General features: G+C 47.4%; 15 non-coding genes across 15 annotated transcripts; all 15 read left to right on the top strand.

Moving 5' to 3' along the window:
- The first annotated feature begins 1,229 nt into the window (after positions 1-1,229).
- Positions 1,230-1,302, top strand: trnar-ccu (transfer RNA arginine (anticodon CCU)). Its single transcript has one exon. It is a non-coding gene; the product is annotated as a tRNA-Arg (tRNA).
- Positions 1,303-2,204: 902 nt separating this feature from the next.
- On the top strand, positions 2,205-2,277 carry trnar-ucu (transfer RNA arginine (anticodon UCU)). The gene has a single exon. It is a non-coding gene; the product is annotated as a tRNA-Arg (tRNA).
- Positions 2,278-3,526: 1,249 nt separating this feature from the next.
- trnar-ccu (transfer RNA arginine (anticodon CCU)) lies at positions 3,527-3,599 on the top strand. Its single transcript has one exon. It is a non-coding gene; the product is annotated as a tRNA-Arg (tRNA).
- A 902-nt stretch (positions 3,600-4,501) lies between these two features.
- trnar-ucu (transfer RNA arginine (anticodon UCU)) lies at positions 4,502-4,574 on the top strand. Its single transcript has one exon. It is a non-coding gene; the product is annotated as a tRNA-Arg (tRNA).
- A 1,249-nt stretch (positions 4,575-5,823) lies between these two features.
- On the top strand, positions 5,824-5,896 carry trnar-ccu (transfer RNA arginine (anticodon CCU)). Its single transcript has one exon. It is a non-coding gene; the product is annotated as a tRNA-Arg (tRNA).
- Positions 5,897-6,798: 902 nt separating this feature from the next.
- On the top strand, positions 6,799-6,871 carry trnar-ucu (transfer RNA arginine (anticodon UCU)). Its single transcript has one exon. It is a non-coding gene; the product is annotated as a tRNA-Arg (tRNA).
- Positions 6,872-8,120: 1,249 nt separating this feature from the next.
- trnar-ccu (transfer RNA arginine (anticodon CCU)) lies at positions 8,121-8,193 on the top strand. The gene has a single exon. It is a non-coding gene; the product is annotated as a tRNA-Arg (tRNA).
- Positions 8,194-9,095: 902 nt separating this feature from the next.
- On the top strand, positions 9,096-9,168 carry trnar-ucu (transfer RNA arginine (anticodon UCU)). The gene has a single exon. It is a non-coding gene; the product is annotated as a tRNA-Arg (tRNA).
- A 1,249-nt stretch (positions 9,169-10,417) lies between these two features.
- trnar-ccu (transfer RNA arginine (anticodon CCU)) lies at positions 10,418-10,490 on the top strand. Its single transcript has one exon. It is a non-coding gene; the product is annotated as a tRNA-Arg (tRNA).
- Positions 10,491-11,392: 902 nt separating this feature from the next.
- On the top strand, positions 11,393-11,465 carry trnak-uuu (transfer RNA lysine (anticodon UUU)). The gene has a single exon. It is a non-coding gene; the product is annotated as a tRNA-Lys (tRNA).
- A 1,249-nt stretch (positions 11,466-12,714) lies between these two features.
- Positions 12,715-12,787, top strand: trnar-ccu (transfer RNA arginine (anticodon CCU)). The gene has a single exon. It is a non-coding gene; the product is annotated as a tRNA-Arg (tRNA).
- A 902-nt stretch (positions 12,788-13,689) lies between these two features.
- trnak-uuu (transfer RNA lysine (anticodon UUU)) lies at positions 13,690-13,762 on the top strand. Its single transcript has one exon. It is a non-coding gene; the product is annotated as a tRNA-Lys (tRNA).
- Positions 13,763-14,751: 989 nt separating this feature from the next.
- Positions 14,752-14,824, top strand: trnar-ucu (transfer RNA arginine (anticodon UCU)). The gene has a single exon. It is a non-coding gene; the product is annotated as a tRNA-Arg (tRNA).
- A 1,248-nt stretch (positions 14,825-16,072) lies between these two features.
- Positions 16,073-16,145, top strand: trnar-ccu (transfer RNA arginine (anticodon CCU)). The gene has a single exon. It is a non-coding gene; the product is annotated as a tRNA-Arg (tRNA).
- A 902-nt stretch (positions 16,146-17,047) lies between these two features.
- trnar-ucu (transfer RNA arginine (anticodon UCU)) lies at positions 17,048-17,120 on the top strand. Its single transcript has one exon. It is a non-coding gene; the product is annotated as a tRNA-Arg (tRNA).
- The last annotated feature ends 372 nt before the right edge of the window (positions 17,121-17,492 follow it).

The raw sequence follows: 17,492 nt of genomic DNA, 5'->3' as shown, positions 1-17,492 counted from the left end.
AATACGGCAGTTGCAGTTGGGCAAGTGATGTCAGGTTCAGCAAGGCAGGGAGGCTTCATTCGGACCAAGATGTCATCAACTTCAAATTTGTGCAAAGTTCCAGTGCTCACTGATGGTCACAGGGAAGGCATGGTCGGGGGATGGGTAATGGACACAGTATCTCCCGAAACAGCTCCGCCTTGCTACCTCTCGCTCCTCCTTTAAGACACTCCCTAAAAACTTGCTTTTTTCACCGCGAAATGGCCATAGCACAATAGGTAGCACTCTTGCTTGTGAGTCAGGTGGATCTTGGTTCAAATCCCACCACAGGCACTTAAACAAAATCTAATTGATACTTCAGTGCAAAGGGACTGTTGCAGGTGCTGTATTTTGGCTTGATGGACTGTGAGACAAAGACTGACATGTCAATGCAATCATCCACAATAAGCCCATGGGTAGATACAAGTGGGTAGGGCAGAGTAACCGACAGGCATACTGAAGGTATTTCCGTGAAAATGTGGAGAATTGTTCTGTGGCCGAAAGTTAAGTTGGAGGCCACCCGAGGATCAGAAATGGACTTTAGCCCAGGAGAGGGAATTTCTGGCCAGGACCCACACAGCAGCAAAATAAACCAGTAGGACAGTCATAGACTCAGCAGGTAACAGTAGCAATGGGGAATGGACTGTAAACAACACAAATTCCTTTCAAAGAGCAACTGAATAGAAGATCAGAGTCACAGCAGCTGACTGAGTCTTACAGTGCAGTCCAGTGGAGTAGCATAGTATAAATGGCACAGAAATCCAGGAATAGGGAAGTCAAATTTGAGCAAAGTTCCAGGGATCACCCATGAAGCCAAAGAGCAATCGGGGTCGGGGGATAGGCACTGGGCACGGTATCTCCATAAACATCTCCGCCTCGCTACCTTTCTCTCCTCCTTGAAGATGCTCCCTCGAAACCTACTTCAGTGATCAAGGTTTAGGACACCTGTCCTGGTACCTCATGTGGCTCGGTGTTAGATTTTATTTGATAATGATCCTGTGAAGCATCATGGAAGGTTTTATTATGTTACAGGCGCTATATAAATGCAAGCTGTTGTTGTAGATGGCTCTGCCATGGTGCGTTCTGTGGCAGATATGATGGGAGAAAATAGCTTCCATCTGTGCTCAACTTTCTCACACTCTGAAAATGTGAGGCAGATATCACATTTCAGAGTGGTCAATTACCCTCAGGTGGGTCACTTCCTGAGTTCAGCCCCAGTGGCCTAATGGATAAGGCACTGGCCTCCTAAGCCAGGGATTGTGGGTTCGAGTCCCACCTGGGGTGATGTCTTTTTAAAGATTGACAATACGGCAGTTGATGGTCACAGGGTGGGCAGGGTCGGGGGATGGGTCGTGCACACAGTATCTCCTGAAACAGCTCCGCCTTGCTACCTCTCGCTCCTCCTTTCAGACACTCCATAAAATCTGATGCCATGGCTCAGTGCGTGACAATTTTGTGTGTGAGTCAGAAGGTTGTGGGTTCAAATCCCATGACAGATAGAAATCTAGTTGATACTTCAGTACAGGTGGAGCTGCTGTATTTTGGCTTGAATTCATGGCAGAAAGTGTCATGGACTGTGAGACAAGTTTCCTGCAATCCCAAAATGACAATACAATCATCCACAATAAGCCCATGGATAGACACAATTGGGTAGGGCAGAGTAACCGACAGGTATACTGAAGGTATTTCCGTAACAATGTGGAGAATTGTTCTGTGGCCGAAAGTTAAGTTGGAGGCCACCCTCAGATCCAGAAATGGACTTTAACCCAGGAGAGGGAATTTCTAGCCAGGACCCACACAGCAGCAAAATAAACCAGAAGGACAGTCATAGACTCAGCAGGTAACAGTAGCAATGGAGAACGGACTGTAAACTACACAAAATTCCTTTCAAAGAGCAACTGAATAGAAGATCAGAGTCACAGCAGCTGACTGAGTCTTACAGTGCAGTCCAGTGGAGTAGCATAGTATGAATGGCAGAGAAATCCAGGAATGGTGAAGTCAAATTTGAGCAAAGTTCCAGGGCTCACCCATGAAAACAAAGATCAATCGGGGTCGGGGGATAGGCACTGGGCACGGTATCTCCATAAACATCTCCGCCTCGCGACCTTTCTCTCCTCCTTGAAGATACTTCCTTGAAACCTACTTCACTGGCCAATTGCCCTCAGGTGGGTCACTTCATGTATTCAGCCCCAGTGGCCTAATGGATAAGGCACTGGCCTTCTAAGCCAGGGATTGTGGGTTCGAGCCCCACCTGGGGTGATGTCTTTTTAAAGATTGACAATACGGCAGTTGCAGTTGGGCAAGTGATGTCAGGTTCAGCAAGGCAGGGAGGCTTCATTCGGACCAAGATGTCATCAACTTCAAATTTGTGCAAAGTTCCAGTGCTCACTGATGGTCACAGGGAAGGCATGGTCGGGGGATGGGTAATGGACACAGTATCTCCCGAAACAGCTCCGCCTTGCTACCTCTCGCTCCTCCTTTAAGACACTCCCTAAAAACTTGCTTTTTTCACCGCGAAATGGCCATAGCACAATAGGTAGCACTCTTGCTTGTGAGTCAGGTGGATCTTGGTTCAAATCCCACCACAGGCACTTAAACAAAATCTAATTGATACTTCAGTGCAAAGGGACTGTTGCAGGTGCTGTATTTTGGCTTGATGGACTGTGAGACAAAGACTGACATGTCAATGCAATCATCCACAATAAGCCCATGGGTAGATACAAGTGGGTAGGGCAGAGTAACCGACAGGCATACTGAAGGTATTTCCGTGAAAATGTGGAGAATTGTTCTGTGGCCGAAAGTTAAGTTGGAGGCCACCCGAGGATCAGAAATGGACTTTAGCCCAGGAGAGGGAATTTCTGGCCAGGACCCACACAGCAGCAAAATAAACCAGTAGGACAGTCATAGACTCAGCAGGTAACAGTAGCAATGGGGAATGGACTGTAAACAACACAAATTCCTTTCAAAGAGCAACTGAATAGAAGATCAGAGTCACAGCAGCTGACTGAGTCTTACAGTGCAGTCCAGTGGAGTAGCATAGTATAAATGGCACAGAAATCCAGGAATAGGGAAGTCAAATTTGAGCAAAGTTCCAGGGATCACCCATGAAGCCAAAGAGCAATCGGGGTCGGGGGATAGGCACTGGGCACGGTATCTCCATAAACATCTCCGCCTCGCTACCTTTCTCTCCTCCTTGAAGATGCTCCCTCGAAACCTACTTCAGTGATCAAGGTTTAGGACACCTGTCCTGGTACCTCATGTGGCTCGGTGTTAGATTTTATTTGATAATGATCCTGTGAAGCATCATGGAAGGTTTTATTATGTTACAGGCGCTATATAAATGCAAGCTGTTGTTGTAGATGGCTCTGCCATGGTGCGTTCTGTGGCAGATATGATGGGAGAAAATAGCTTCCATCTGTGCTCAACTTTCTCACACTCTGAAAATGTGAGGCAGATATCACATTTCAGAGTGGTCAATTACCCTCAGGTGGGTCACTTCCTGAGTTCAGCCCCAGTGGCCTAATGGATAAGGCACTGGCCTCCTAAGCCAGGGATTGTGGGTTCGAGTCCCACCTGGGGTGATGTCTTTTTAAAGATTGACAATACGGCAGTTGATGGTCACAGGGTGGGCAGGGTCGGGGGATGGGTCGTGCACACAGTATCTCCTGAAACAGCTCCGCCTTGCTACCTCTCGCTCCTCCTTTCAGACACTCCATAAAATCTGATGCCATGGCTCAGTGCGTGACAATTTTGTGTGTGAGTCAGAAGGTTGTGGGTTCAAATCCCATGACAGATAGAAATCTAGTTGATACTTCAGTACAGGTGGAGCTGCTGTATTTTGGCTTGAATTCATGGCAGAAAGTGTCATGGACTGTGAGACAAGTTTCCTGCAATCCCAAAATGACAATACAATCATCCACAATAAGCCCATGGATAGACACAATTGGGTAGGGCAGAGTAACCGACAGGTATACTGAAGGTATTTCCGTAACAATGTGGAGAATTGTTCTGTGGCCGAAAGTTAAGTTGGAGGCCACCCTCAGATCCAGAAATGGACTTTAACCCAGGAGAGGGAATTTCTAGCCAGGACCCACACAGCAGCAAAATAAACCAGAAGGACAGTCATAGACTCAGCAGGTAACAGTAGCAATGGAGAACGGACTGTAAACTACACAAAATTCCTTTCAAAGAGCAACTGAATAGAAGATCAGAGTCACAGCAGCTGACTGAGTCTTACAGTGCAGTCCAGTGGAGTAGCATAGTATGAATGGCAGAGAAATCCAGGAATGGTGAAGTCAAATTTGAGCAAAGTTCCAGGGCTCACCCATGAAAACAAAGATCAATCGGGGTCGGGGGATAGGCACTGGGCACGGTATCTCCATAAACATCTCCGCCTCGCGACCTTTCTCTCCTCCTTGAAGATACTTCCTTGAAACCTACTTCACTGGCCAATTGCCCTCAGGTGGGTCACTTCATGTATTCAGCCCCAGTGGCCTAATGGATAAGGCACTGGCCTTCTAAGCCAGGGATTGTGGGTTCGAGCCCCACCTGGGGTGATGTCTTTTTAAAGATTGACAATACGGCAGTTGCAGTTGGGCAAGTGATGTCAGGTTCAGCAAGGCAGGGAGGCTTCATTCGGACCAAGATGTCATCAACTTCAAATTTGTGCAAAGTTCCAGTGCTCACTGATGGTCACAGGGAAGGCATGGTCGGGGGATGGGTAATGGACACAGTATCTCCCGAAACAGCTCCGCCTTGCTACCTCTCGCTCCTCCTTTAAGACACTCCCTAAAAACTTGCTTTTTTCACCGCGAAATGGCCATAGCACAATAGGTAGCACTCTTGCTTGTGAGTCAGGTGGATCTTGGTTCAAATCCCACCACAGGCACTTAAACAAAATCTAATTGATACTTCAGTGCAAAGGGACTGTTGCAGGTGCTGTATTTTGGCTTGATGGACTGTGAGACAAAGACTGACATGTCAATGCAATCATCCACAATAAGCCCATGGGTAGATACAAGTGGGTAGGGCAGAGTAACCGACAGGCATACTGAAGGTATTTCCGTGAAAATGTGGAGAATTGTTCTGTGGCCGAAAGTTAAGTTGGAGGCCACCCGAGGATCAGAAATGGACTTTAGCCCAGGAGAGGGAATTTCTGGCCAGGACCCACACAGCAGCAAAATAAACCAGTAGGACAGTCATAGACTCAGCAGGTAACAGTAGCAATGGGGAATGGACTGTAAACAACACAAATTCCTTTCAAAGAGCAACTGAATAGAAGATCAGAGTCACAGCAGCTGACTGAGTCTTACAGTGCAGTCCAGTGGAGTAGCATAGTATAAATGGCACAGAAATCCAGGAATAGGGAAGTCAAATTTGAGCAAAGTTCCAGGGATCACCCATGAAGCCAAAGAGCAATCGGGGTCGGGGGATAGGCACTGGGCACGGTATCTCCATAAACATCTCCGCCTCGCTACCTTTCTCTCCTCCTTGAAGATGCTCCCTCGAAACCTACTTCAGTGATCAAGGTTTAGGACACCTGTCCTGGTACCTCATGTGGCTCGGTGTAAGATTTTATTTGATAATGATCCTGTGAAGCATCATGGAAGGTTTTATTATGTTACAGGCACTATATAAATGCAAGCTGTTGTTGTAGAAGGCTCTGCCATGGTGCGTGCAGTGGCAGATATGATGGGAGAAAATAGCTTCCATCTGTGCTCAACTTTCTCACACTCTGAAAATGTGAGGCAGATATCACATTTCAGAGTGGTCAATTACCCTCAGGTGGGTCACTTCATGAGTTCAGCCCCAGTGGCCTAATGGATAAGGCACTAGCCTCCTAAGCCAGGGATTGTGGGTTCGAGTCCCACCTGGGGTGATGTCTTTTTAAAGATTGACAATACGGCAGTTGATGGTCACAGGGTGGGCAGGGTCGGGGGATGGGTCGTGCACACAGTATCTCCTGAAACAGCTCCGCCTTGCTACCTCTCGCTCCTCCTTTCAGACACTCCATAAAATCTGATGCCATGGCTCAGTGCGTGACAATTTTGTGTGTGAGTCAGAAGGTTGTGGGTTCAAATCCCATGACAGATAGAAATCTAGTTGATACTTCAGTACAGGTGGAGCTGCTGTATTTTGGCTTGAATTCATGGCAGAAAGTGTCATGGACTGTGAGACAAGTTTCCTGCAATCCCAAAATGACAATACAATCATCCACAATAAGCCCATGGATAGACACAATTGGGTAGGGCAGAGTAACCGACAGGTATACTGAAGGTATTTCCGTAACAATGTGGAGAATTGTTCTGTGGCCGAAAGTTAAGTTGGAGGCCACCCTCAGATCCAGAAATGGACTTTAACCCAGGAGAGGGAATTTCTAGCCAGGACCCACACAGCAGCAAAATAAACCAGAAGGACAGTCATAGACTCAGCAGGTAACAGTAGCAATGGAGAACGGACTGTAAACTACACAAAATTCCTTTCAAAGAGCAACTGAATAGAAGATCAGAGTCACAGCAGCTGACTGAGTCTTACAGTGCAGTCCAGTGGAGTAGCATAGTATGAATGGCAGAGAAATCCAGGAATGGTGAAGTCAAATTTGAGCAAAGTTCCAGGGCTCACCCATGAAAACAAAGAGCAATCGGGGTCGGGGGATAGGCACTGGGCACGGTATCTCCATAAACATCTCCGCCTCGCGACCTTTCTCTCCTCCTTGAAGATACTTCCTTGAAACCTACTTCACTGGCCAATTGCCCTCAGGTGGGTCACTTCATGTATTCAGCCCCAGTGGCCTAATGGATAAGGCACTGGCCTTCTAAGCCAGGGATTGTGGGTTCGAGCCCCACCTGGGGTGATGTCTTTTTAAAGATTGACAATACGGCAGTTGCAGTTGGGCAAGTGATGTCAGGTTCAGCAAGGCAGGGAGGCTTCATTCGGACCAAGATGTCATCAACTTCAAATTTGTGCAAAGTTCCAGTGCTCACTGATGGTCACAGGGAAGGCATGGTCGGGGGATGGGTAATGGACACAGTATCTCCCGAAACAGCTCCGCCTTGCTACCTCTCGCTCCTCCTTTAAGACACTCCCTAAAAACTTGCTTTTTTCACCGCGAAATGGCCATAGCACAATAGGTAGCACTCTTGCTTGTGAGTCAGGTGGATCTGGGTTCAAATCCCACCACAGGCACTTAAACAAAATCTAATTGATACTTCAGTGCAAAGGGACTGTTGCAGGTGCTGTATTTTGGCTTGATGGACTGTGAGACAAAGACTGACATGTCAATGCAATCATCCACAATAAGCCCATGGGTAGATACAAGTGGGTAGGGCAGAGTAACCGACAGGCATACTGAAGGTATTTCCGTGAAAATGTGGAGAATTGTTCTGTGGCCGAAAGTTAAGTTGGAGGCCACCCGAGGATCAGAAATGGACTTTAGCCCAGGAGAGGGAATTTCTGGCCAGGACCCACACAGCAGCAAAATAAACCAGTAGGACAGTCATAGACTCAGCAGGTAACAGTAGCAATGGGGAATGGACTGTAAACAACACAAATTCCTTTCAAAGAGCAACTGAATAGAAGATCAGAGTCACAGCAGCTGACTGAGTCTTACAGTGCAGTCCAGTGGAGTAGCATAGTATAAATGGCACAGAAATCCAGGAATAGGGAAGTCAAATTTGAGCAAAGTTCCAAGGATCACCCATGAAGCCAAAGAGCAATCGGGGTCGGGGGATAGGCACTGGGCACGGTATCTCCATAAACATCTCCGCCTCGCTACCTTTCTCTCCTCCTTGAAGATGCTCCCTCGAAACCTACTTCAGTGATCAAGGTTTAGGACACCTGTCCTGGTACCTCATGTGGCTCGGTGTAAGATTTTATTTGATAATGATCCTGTGAAGCATCATGGAAGGTTTTATTATGTTACAGGCACTATATAAATGCAAGCTGTTGTTGTAGATGGCTCTGCCATGGTGCGAGCAGTGGCAGATATGATGGGAGAAAATAGCTTCCATCTGTGCTCAACTTTCTCACACTCTGAAAATGTGAGGCAGATATCACATTTCAGAGTGGTCAATTACCCTCAGGTGGGTCACTTCATGAGTTCAGCCCCAGTGGCCTAATGGATAAGGCACTAGCCTCCTAAGCCAGGGATTGTGGGTTCGAGTCCCACCTGGGGTGATGTCTTTTTAAAGATTGACAATACGGCAGTTGATGGTCACAGGGTGGGCAGGGTCGGGGGATGGGTCGTGCACACAGTATCTCCTGAAACAGCTCCGCCTTGCTACCTCTCGCTCCTCCTTTCAGACACTCCATAAAATCTGATGCCATGGCTCAGTGCGTGACAATTTTGTGTGTGAGTCAGAAGGTTGTGGGTTCAAATCCCATGACAGATAGAAATCTAGTTGATACTTCAGTACAGGTGGAGCTGCTGTATTTTGGCTTGAATTCATGGCAGAAAGTGTCATGGACTGTGAGACAAGTTTCCTGCAATCCCAAAATGACAATACAATCATCCACAATAAGCCCATGGATAGACACAATTGGGTAGGGCAGAGTAACCGACAGGTATACTGAAGGTATTTCCGTAACAATGTGGAGAATTGTTCTGTGGCCGAAAGTTAAGTTGGAGGCCACCCTCAGATCCAGAAATGGACTTTAACCCAGGAGAGGGAATTTCTAGCCAGGACCCACACAGCAGCAAAATAAACCAGAAGGACAGTCATAGACTCAGCAGGTAACAGTAGCAATGGAGAACGGACTGTAAACTACACAAAATTCCTTTCAAAGAGCAACTGAATAGAAGATCAGAGTCACAGCAGCTGACTGAGTCTTACAGTGCAGTCCAGTGGAGTAGCATAGTATGAATGGCAGAGAAATCCAGGAATGGTGAAGTCAAATTTGAGCAAAGTTCCAGGGCTCACCCATGAAAACAAAGAGCAATCGGGGTCGGGGGATAGGCACTGGGCACGGTATCTCCATAAACATCTCCGCCTCGCGACCTTTCTCTCCTCCTTGAAGATACTTCCTTGAAACCTACTTCACTGGCCAATTGCCCTCAGGTGGGTCACTTCATGTATTCAGCCCCAGTGGCCTAATGGATAAGGCACTGGCCTTCTAAGCCAGGGATTGTGGGTTCGAGCCCCACCTGGGGTGATGTCTTTTTAAAGATTGACAATACGGCAGTTGCAGTTGGGCAAGTGATGTCAGGTTCAGCAAGGCAGGGAGGCTTCATTCGGACCAAGATGTCATCAACTTCAAATTTGTGCAAAGTTCCAGTGCTCACTGATGGTCACAGGGAAGGCATGGTCGGGGGATGGGTAATGGACACAGTATCTCCCGAAACAGCTCCGCCTTGCTACCTCTCGCTCCTCCTTTAAGACACTCCCTAAAAACTTGCTTTTTTCACCGCGAAATGGCCATAGCACAATAGGTAGCACTCTTGCTTGTGAGTCAGGTGGATCTGGGTTCAAATCCCACCACAGGCACTTAAACAAAATCTAATTGATACTTCAGTGCAAAGGGACTGTTGCAGGTGCTGTATTTTGGCTTGATGGACTGTGAGACAAAGACTGACATGTCAATGCAATCATCCACAATAAGCCCATGGGTAGATACAAGTGGGTAGGGCAGAGTAACCGACAGGCATACTGAAGGTATTTCCGTGAAAATGTGGAGAATTGTTCTGTGGCCGAAAGTTAAGTTGGAGGCCACCCGAGGATCAGAAATGGACTTTAGCCCAGGAGAGGGAATTTCTGGCCAGGACCCACACAGCAGCAAAATAAACCAGTAGGACAGTCATAGACTCAGCAGGTAACAGTAGCAATGGGGAATGGACTGTAAACAACACAAATTCCTTTCAAAGAGCAACTGAATAGAAGATCAGAGTCACAGCAGCTGACTGAGTCTTACAGTGCAGTCCAGTGGAGTAGCATAGTATAAATGGCACAGAAATCCAGGAATAGGGAAGTCAAATTTGAGCAAAGTTCCAAGGATCACCCATGAAGCCAAAGAGCAATCGGGGTCGGGGGATAGGCACTGGGCACGGTATCTCCATAAACATCTCCGCCTCGCTACCTTTCTCTCCTCCTTGAAGATGCTCCCTCGAAACCTACTTCAGTGATCAAGGTTTAGGACACCTGTCCTGGTACCTCATGTGGCTCGGTGTAAGATTTTATTTGATAATGATCCTGTGAAGCATCATGGAAGGTTTTATTATGTTACAGGCACTATATAAATGCAAGCTGTTGTTGTAGATGGCTCTGCCATGGTGCGAGCAGTGGCAGATATGATGGGAGAAAATAGCTTCCATCTGTGCTCAACTTTCTCACACTCTGAAAATGTGAGGCAGATATCACATTTCAGAGTGGTCAATTACCCTCAGGTGGGTCACTTCATGAGTTCAGCCCCAGTGGCCTAATGGATAAGGCACTAGCCTCCTAAGCCAGGGATTGTGGGTTCGAGTCCCACCTGGGGTGATGTCTTTTTAAAGATTGACAATACGGCAGTTGATGGTCACAGGGTGGGCAGGGTCGGGGGATGGGTCGTGCACACAGTATCTCCTGAAACAGCTCCGCCTTGCTACCTCTCGCTCCTCCTTTCAGACACTCCATAAAATCTGATGCCATGGCTCAGTGCGTGACAATTTTGTGTGTGAGTCAGAAGGTTGTGGGTTCAAATCCCATGACAGATAGAAATCTAGTTGATACTTCAGTACAGTTGGAGCTGCTGTATTTTGGCTTGAATTCATGGCAGAAAGTGTCATGGACTGTGAGACAAGTTTCCTGCAATCCCAAAATGACAATACAATCATCCACAATAAGCCCATGGATAGACACAATTGGGTAGGGCAGAGTAACCGACAGGTATACTGAAGGTATTTCCGTAACAATGTGGAGAATTGTTCTGTGGCCGAAAGTTAAGTTGGAGGCCACCCTCAGATCCAGAAATGGACTTTAACCCAGGAGAGGGAATTTCTAGCCAGGACCCACACAGCAGCAAAATAAACCAGAAGGACAGTCATAGACTCAGCAGGTAACAGTAGCAATGGAGAACGGACTGTAAACTACACAAAATTCCTTTCAAAGAGCAACTGAATAGAAGATCAGAGTCACAGCAGCTGACTGAGTCTCACAGTGCAGTCCAGTGGAGTAGCATAGTATAAATGGCACAGAAATCCAGGAATAGGGAAGTCAAATTTGAGCAAAGTTCCAGGGCTCACCCATGAAAGCAAAGAGCAATCGGGGTCGGGGGATAGGCACTGGGCACGGTATCTCCATAAACATCTCCGCCTCGCGACCTTTCTCTCCTCCTTGAAGATACTTCCTCGAAACCTACTTCACTGGCCAATTGCCCTCAGGTGGGTCACTTCATGTGTTCAGCCCCAGTGGCCTAATGGATAAGGCACTGGCCTTTTAAGCCAGGGATTGTGGGTTCGAGCCCCACCTGGGGTGAAGTCTTTTTAAAGATTGACAATACGGCAGTTGCAGTTGGGCAAGTGATGTCAGGTTCAGCAAGGCAGGGAGGCTTCATTCGGACCAAGATGTCATCAACTTCAAATTTGTGCAAAGTTCCAGTGCTCACTGATGGTCACAGGGAAGGCATGGTCGGGGGATGGGTAATGGACACAGTATCTCCCGAAACAGCTCCGCCTTGCTACCTCTCGCTCCTCCTTTAAGACACTCCCTAAAAACTTGCTTTTTTCACCGCGAAATGGCCATAGCACAATAGGTAGCACTCTTGCTTGTGAGTCAGGTGGATCTGGGTTCAAATCCCACCACAGGCACTTAAACAAAATCTAATTGATACTTCAGTGCAAAGGGACTGTTGCAGGTGCTGTATTTTGGCTTGATGGACTGTGAGACAAAGACTGACATGTCAATGCAATCATCCACAATAAGCCCATGGGTAGATACAAGTGGGTAGGGCAGAGTAACCGACAGGCATACTGAAGGTATTTCCGTGAAAATGTGGAGAATTGTTCTGTGGCCGAAAGTTAAGTTGGAGGCCACCCGAGGATCAGAAATGGACTTTAGCCCAGGAGAGGGAATTTCTGGCCAGGACCCACACAGCAGCAAAATAAACCAGTAGGACAGTCATAGACTCAGCAGGTAACAGTAGCAATGGGGAATGGACTGTAAACAACACAAATTCCTTTCAAAGAGCAACTGAATAGAAGATCAGAGTCACAGCAGCTGACTGAGTCTTACAGTGCAGTCCAGTGGAGTAGCATAGTATAAATGGCACAGAAATCCAGGAATAGGGAAGTCAAATTTGAGCAAAGTTCCAGGGATCACCCATGAAGCCAAAGAGCAATCGGGGTCGGGGGATAGGCACTGGGCACGGTATCTCCATAAACATCTCCGCCTCGCTACCTTTCTCTCCTCCTTGAAGATGCTCCCTCGAAACCTACTTCAGTGATCAAGGTTTAGGACACCTGTCCTGGTACCTCATGTGGCTCGGTGTAAGATTTTATTTGATAATGATCCTGTGAAGCATCATGGAAGGTTTTATTATGTTACAGGCACTATATAAATGCAAGCTGTTGTTGTAGAAGGCTCTGCCATGGTGCGTGCAGTGGCAGATATGATGGGAGAAAATAGCTTCCATCTGTGCTCAACTTTCTCACACTCTGAAAATGTGAGGCAGATATCACATTTCAGAGTGGTCAATTACCCTCAGGTGGGTCACTTCATGAGTTCAGCCCCAGTGGCCTAATGGATAAGGCACTAGCCTCCTAAGCCAGGGATTGTGGGTTCGAGTCCCACCTGGGGTGATGTCTTTTTAAAGATTGACAATACGGCAGTTGATGGTCACAGGGTGGGCAGGGTCGGGGGATGGGTCGTGCACACAGTATCTCCTGAAACAGCTCCGCCTTGCTACCTCTCGCTCCTCCTTTCAGACACTCCATAAAATCTGATGCCATGGCTCAGTGCGTGACAATTTTGTGTGTGAGTCAGAAGGTTGTGGGTTCAAATCCCATGACAGATAGAAATCTAGTTGATACTTCAGTACAGTTGGAGCTGCTGTATTTTGGCTTGAATTCATGGCAGAAAGTGTCATGGACTGTGAGACAAGTTTCCTGCAATCCCAAAATGACAATACAATCATCCACAATAAGCCCATGGATAGACACAATTGGGTAGGGCAGAGTAACCGACAGGTATACTGAAGGTATTTCCGTAACAATGTGGAGAATTGTTCTGTGGCCGAAAGTTAAGTTGGAGGCCACCCTCAGATCCAGAAATGGACTTTAACCCAGGAGAGGGAATTTCTAGCCAGGACCCACACAGCAGCAAAATAAACCAGAAGGACAGTCATAGACTCAGCAGGTAACAGTAGCAATGGAGAACGGACTGTAAACTACACAAAATTCCTTTCAAAGAGCAACTGAATAGAAGATCAGAGTCACAGCAGCTGACTGAGTCTCACAGTGCAGTCCAGTGGAGTAGCATAGTATAAATGGCACAGAAATCCAGGAATAGGGAAGTCAAATTTGAGCAAAGTTCCAGGGCTCACCCATGAAAGCAAAGAGCAATCGGGGTCGGGGGATAGGCACTGGGCACGGTATCTCCATAAACATCTCCGCCTCGCGACCTTTCTCTCCTCCTTGAAGATACTTCCTCGAAACCTACTTCACTGGCCAATTGCCCTCAGGTGGGTCACTTCATGTGTTCAGCCCCAGTGGCCTAATGGATAAGGCACTGGCCTTTTAAGCCAGGGATTGTGGGTTCGAGCCCCACCTGGGGTGAAGTCTTTTTAAAGATTGACAATACGGCAGTTGCAGTTGGGCAAGTGATGTCAGGTTCAGCAAGGCAGGGAGGCTTCATTCGGACCAAGATGTCATCAACTTCAAATTTGTGCAAAGTTCCAGTGCTCACTGATGGTCACAGGGAAGGCATGGTCGGGGGATGGGTAATGGACACAGTATCTCCCGAAACAGCTCCGCCTTGCTACCTCTCGCTCCTCCTTTAAGACACTCCCTAAAAACTTGCTTTTTTCACCGCGAAATGGCCATAGCACAATAGGTAGCACTCTTGCTTGTGAGTCAGGTGGATCTGGGTTCAAATCCCACCACAGGCACTTAAACAAAATCTAATTGATACTTCAGTGCAAAGGGACTGTTGCAGGTGCTGTATTTTGGCTTGATGGACTGTGAGACAAAGACTGACATGTCAATGCAATCATCCACAATAAGCCCGTGGGTAGGGCAGAGTAACCGACAGGCATACTGAAGGTATTTCCGTGAAAATGTGGAGAATTGTTCTGTGGCCGAAAGTTAAGTTGGAGGCCACCCGAGGATCAGAAATGGACTTTAGCCCAGGAGAGGGAATTTCTGGCCAGGACCCACACAGCAGCAAAATAAACCAGTAGGACAGTCATAGACTCAGCAGGTAACAGTAGCAATGGAGAACGGACTGTAAACTACACAAAATTCCTTTCAAAGAGCAACTGAATAGAAGATCAGAGTCACAGCAGCTGACTGAGTCTTACAGTGCAGTCCAGTGGAGTAGCATAGTATGAATGGCAGAGAAATCCAGGAATGGTGAAGTCAAATTTGAGCAAAGTTCCAGGGCTCACCCATGAAAACAAAGAGCAATCGGGGTCGGGGGATAGGCACTGGGCACGGTATCTCCATAAACATCTCCGCCTCGCGACCTTTCTCTCCTCCTTGAAGATACTTCCTTGAAACCTACTTCACTGGCCAATTGCCCTCAGGTGGGTCATTTCATGTATTCAGCCCCAGTGGCCTAATGGATAAGGCACTGGCCTTCTAAGCCAGGGATTGTGGGTTCGAGCCCCACCTGGGGTGATGTCTTTTTAAAGATTGACAATACGGCAGTTGCAGTTGGGCAAGTGATGTCAGGTTCAGCAAGGCAGGGAGGCTTCATTCGGACCAAGATGTCATCAACTTCAAATTTGTGCAAAGTTCCAGTGCTCACTGATGGTCACAGGGAAGGCATGGTCGGGGGATGGGTAATGGACACAGTATCTCCCGAAACAGCTCCGCCTTGCTACCTCTCGCTCCTCTTTAAGACACTCCCTAAAAACTTGCTTTTTTCACCGCGAAATGGCCATAGCACAATAGGTAGCACTCTTGCTTGTGAGTCAGGTGGATCTTGGTTCAAATCCCACCACAGGCACTTAAACAAAATCTAATTGATACTTCAGTGCAAAGGGACTGTTGCAGGTGCTGTATTTTGGCTTGATGGACTGTGAGACAAAGACTGACATGTCAATGCAATCATCCACAATAAGCCCATGGGTAGATACAAGTGGGTAGGGCAGAGTAACCGACAGGCATACTGAAGGTATTTCCGTGAAAATGTGGAGAATTGTTCTGTGGCCGAAAGTTAAGTTGGAGGCCACCCGAGGATCAGAAATGGACTTTAGCCCAGGAGAGGGAATTTCTGGCCAGGACCCACACAGCAGCAAAATAAACCAGCAGGACAGTCATAGACTCAGCAGGTAACAGTAGCAATGGGGAATGGACTGTAAACAACACAAATTCCTTTCAAAGAGCAACTGAATAGAAGATCAGAGTCACAGCAGCTGACTGAGTCTTACAGTGCAGTCCAGTGGAGTAGCATAGTATAAATGGCACAGAAATCCAGGAATAGGGAAGTCAAATTTGAGCAAAGTTCCAGGGATCACCCATGAAGCCAAAGAGCAATCGGGGTCGGGGGATAGGCACTGGGCACGGTATCTCCATAAACATCTCCGCCTCGCTACCTTTCTCTCCTCCTTGAAGATGCTCCCTCGAAACCTACTTCAGTGATCAAGGTTTAGGACACCTGTCCTGGTACCTCATGTGGCTCGGTGTAAGATTTTATTTGATAATGATCCTGTGAAGCATCATGGAAGGTTTTATTATGTTACAGGCGCTATATAAATGCAAGCTGTTGTTGTAGATGGCTCTGCCATGGTGCGTGCAGTGGCAGATATGAAGGGAGAAAATAGCTTCCATCTGTGCTCAACTTTCTCACACTCTGAAAATGTGAGGCAGATATCACATTTCAGAGTGGTCAATTACCCTCAGGTGGGTCACTTCATGAGTTCAGCCCCAGTGGCCTAATGGATAAGGCACTGGCCTCCTAAGCCAGGGATTGTGGGTTCGAGTCCCACCTGGGGTGATGTCTTTTTAAAGATTGACAATACGGCAGTTGATGGTCACAGGGTGGGCAGGGTCGGGGGATGGGTCGTGCACACAGTATCTCCTGAAACAGCTCCGCCTTGCTGCCTCTCGCTCCTCCTTTCAGACACTCCATAAAATCTGATGCCATGGCTCAGTGCGTGACAATTTTGTGTGTGAGTCAGAAGGTTGTGGGTTCAAATCCCATGACAGATAGAAATCTAGTTGATACTTCAGTACAGGTGGAGCTGCTGTATTTTGGCTTGAATTCATGGCAGAAAGTGTCATGGACTGTGAGACAAGTTTCCTGCAATCCCAAAATGACAATACAATCATCCACAATAAGCCCATGGATAGACACAATTGGGTAGGGCAGAGTAACCGACAGGTATACTGAAGGTATTTCCGTAACAATGTGGAGAATTGTTCTGTGGCCGAAAGTTAAGTTGGAGGCCACCCTCAGATCCAGAAATGGACTTTAACCCAGGAGAGGGAATTTCTAGCCAGGACCCACACAGCAGCAAAATAAACCAGAAGGACAGTCATAGACTCAGCAGGTAACAGTAGCAATGGAGAACGGACTGTAAACTACACAAAATTCCTTTCAAAGAGCAACTGAATAGAAGATCAGAGTCACAGCAGCTGACTGAGTCTTACAGTGCAGTCCAGTGGAGTAGCATAGTATGAATGGCAGAGAAATCCAGGAATGGTGAAGTCAAATTTGAGCAAAGTTCCAGGGCTCACCCATGAAAACAAAGATCAATCGGGGTCGGGGGATAGGCACTGGGCACGGTATCTCCATAAACATCTCCGCCTCGCGACCTTTCTCTCCTCCTTGAAGATACTTCCTTGAAACCTACTTCACTGGCCAATTGCCCTCAGGTGGGTCACTTCATGTATTCAGCCCCAGTGGCCTAATGGATAAGGCACTGGCCTTCTAAGCCAGGGATTGTGGGTTCGAGCCCCACCTGGGGTGATGTCTTTTTAAAGATTGACAATACGGCAGTTGCAGTTGGGCAAGTGATGTCAGGTTCAGCAAGGCAGGGAGGCTTCATTCGGACCAAGATGTCATCAACTTCAAATTTGTGCAAAGTTCCAGTGCTCACTGATGGTCACAGGGAAGGCATGGTCGGGGGATGGGTAATGGACACAGTATCTCCCGAAACAGCTCCGCCTTGCTACCTCTCGCTCCTCCTTTAAGACACTCCCTAAAAACTTGCTTTTTTCACCGCGAAATGGCCATAGCACAATAGGTAGCACTCTTGCTTGTGAGTCAGGTGGATCTTGGTTCAAATCCCACCACAGGCACTTAAACAAAATCTAATTGATACTTCAGTGCAAAGGGACT

Source organism: Pristiophorus japonicus, chromosome 19, assembly GCF_044704955.1.
Source record: "Pristiophorus japonicus isolate sPriJap1 chromosome 19, sPriJap1.hap1, whole genome shotgun sequence".
Classification (NCBI taxonomy): Eukaryota; Metazoa; Chordata; class Chondrichthyes; family Pristiophoridae; genus Pristiophorus; species Pristiophorus japonicus.
This window is presented reverse-complemented; position numbering and strand designations above follow the sequence as displayed.